Source organism: Schistocerca americana, chromosome 1 (assembly GCF_021461395.2).
Source record: "Schistocerca americana isolate TAMUIC-IGC-003095 chromosome 1, iqSchAmer2.1, whole genome shotgun sequence".
Taxonomy (NCBI): domain Eukaryota; kingdom Metazoa; phylum Arthropoda; class Insecta; order Orthoptera; family Acrididae; genus Schistocerca; species Schistocerca americana.
The window spans coordinates 1,262,486,384-1,262,489,087 of NC_060119.1; the positions used below are offsets into that span (position 1 = coordinate 1,262,486,384).

General features: G+C 42.2%; 1 non-coding gene across 1 annotated transcript; it reads right to left on the reverse strand.

Moving 5' to 3' along the window:
- Positions 1–2,081: 2,081 nt before the first annotated feature.
- Positions 2,082–2,153, reverse strand: Trnat-agu. The gene has a single exon. It is a non-coding gene; the product is annotated as a tRNA-Thr (tRNA).
- Positions 2,154–2,704: the final 551 nt, after the last annotated feature.

A 2,704-nucleotide genomic window follows, 5' to 3' on the forward strand; every position in this document is an offset into this window, starting at 1 on the left:
TCGAATGTTCTTGGAAGCCAAAATTACCTACATCCACGTCTATATCTACATGATTACTCTGCAATCCACAATTAAGTGCCTGGCAGAGGGTTCATTCAGCCACCTTCAAGCTATTTCTCTACTGAAACTTCCTGGCAGATTAAAACTGTGTGCCCGACCGAGACTCGAACCTTTGCCTTTCGCGGGCAAATGCACTACCAACTGAGCTACCGAAGCACGACTCACGCCCGGTACTCACAGCTTTACTTCTGCCAGTACCACGTCTCCTACCTTCCAAACTTTACAGAAGCTCTCAGGAGAGCTTTTCGTGGCATACGGATCCCTTCTCCAAATTGGTTTGCAATTCTTTTTGGTCATCTGATGGCTTTATAAGACGGTAAATGAAAGTATTATATGCAAAACAATCTAAGAAGGCTATTCAGACTGTCTCCTAAATCGTTTGTGTAGATTAGGAACAGCAGAGGGACTATAACGTTTCCTTGTGAACGCTGGATATTACTTCTTTTTTATTCGATGACTTTCCATCAATAACTACGAAGTGTGAAGTTTTTGACAGGAAACCACGAACTCAGTAGCACATCTGAGACAATAGTCTATAGGCGCGGAATTGGATGAGAAGTCACTTGTGAGGAACGGTGTCAAAAGTCACCGTAAATCTAAAAATATGTAATCTGTTCGATATCCCTTGTCGATAGCACTCATTACTTGTTGAGAATAAAGAGTTAGTTGTGTTTCACAAGAACGATATCTCTGAATCCGAGTTGGCTGTCTGTCACTAAATTGTTTTCTTCGTGTAATCCATCGTCTTCGAACACAGTATATGTTCTAAAATCCTAAATTAATGTTAGCGATATGAGTCTGTAATTCAGCGGATTACTCCTATTTCCTTTCTCGGGTATTGATGTGAGTTGGTGCATCTTAGGTAGCGATTTTTCGACGAGCGAGAGGTTGTATGTGATTGCTAAGAACGGAGCTATTTTATCACTCTCAAAGGAACATGTCTGGTATACAGTCTGGACCGAAGGCTTTGCCATTAATAAGTCATTTAAACTGCTTCGCTACACCGAGGACATCTACTTATAAGTTACTCACGTTCGCAACTGTGCTTGATTAGAATTCAGTACTATTTACTTCGGTTTATTTGACGAAAGAATTCCGGAAAACTGCTTTTAGTGACTCTGCTTCAGTAGAATTGTCATCCGTGACATCGCCAGTGTTACTGTGCAGTGAGGGCAGTGATTGCGTCTTTCTGCTGGTGTACTTTACTGTGTCTTTATGTTAGTGTACTTTACGTATCAACAGAATCTCTTTCGAATTTCTGCCACATTTCGAGACACAGTTTCGTTGTGGTAACTATTAAAAGCTTCTCGCATTGAAGTTCACGACAAGTTTTGAGCTCCTGTAAAACTTTGCCACTATTGAGGGCTTTGTGTTCTTTGAAATTTGGCATGCGTTTTTTGTTGCTTGTTCTACATTTTTATGACCTGTTTAACATGGGGGAACAGCACAATCTATTATTATTAGTTTATTTGATATATACCTCTCAACTGGCGATGATACTATTTCTTTGAATTCAACCCACGTCTGGTCTACACTTACGTCGTCAGGTTGGAAGAAATGGAGAATGTCTCTTAGGAACTCCTCATAAGAACTTTTACCTGCCCTTTTAAACAGATAAATTTGGTGTTTATTTTTGGTGGGTCTTGATGTTACGGTATTTAGTCTCACTACTACAATCTTAAGCTCGCTAATCCCTGTATCCGTCATGATGCTTGCTATTTGCTCACGATTATTTGTTGCAATCCAACATTTGTATGCTACGGTTGAAGCTTAAAAGCAAGTGTGTACGACCAACCTCTATTGACTGAAGCGCGCCAGAATTTAAATGTTACGTCGTGCATTGTCCGCAGCAAGCTGTTTGTCCAGACGCACCCTGTGCAAGAATCACTTGAGACATGCATCGAGTGCCATTGCAGTCTTTTACTTTAAGCAAATGAAAAAGTATGTGGTTCCAGAGATCCTTTCAAGTCTCAAACATGTATGATGTGTATATGCAGACAAAAGCGACGAATGAAAATTTATGCTAAGGCCAGGATTCAAACCCGGGTCTACTGCTCACTAGGCAGCTGTGCTAACCACTACGCCACCCTGGCACAGTGGCTTTGCACAACGTACGCATCCCCCGCAATTCGACGACACGAATACATATGTCAAACAAGTGGTGTATACACTGCCGGCGAAAAAAAAAATTAGTACACCCTTTTAGAGGTTTCCATTTCACACAAGATATACAGTTGCAACGGTGCATAAGAAGTAAGTGAAGTGATTGCGTTCACGGATGAATAACACAATCGCTACTGAGATATCAGATATCGACCCATGCTGAAAGGTGTAGCCTCCAAGAGTGGAAGGCTCTGGTGTCGAGTTGGTCGTATGGATGGCGAATACTATCATGGGATATGCCATGCCACGCCTGCTCGACCTGTTCACGTGGTTCTCTAAGAGCTGTTCGTTGACGAGTCGCCAGAGTCACTTCTCATCTCGTCATAATCCACATGCGCTCGACTGGAGATTATTCCGGAGATCAAGCTGGCCAGCGAAGTTGCTCTTTGAGAGCAAGTTGAGTTTTACGGATAGTGTGTAGGCGAGCGTTATCCTGTTGGAACAACATAACACCTTCCTTTGCAAGAACGACAGAAGAACG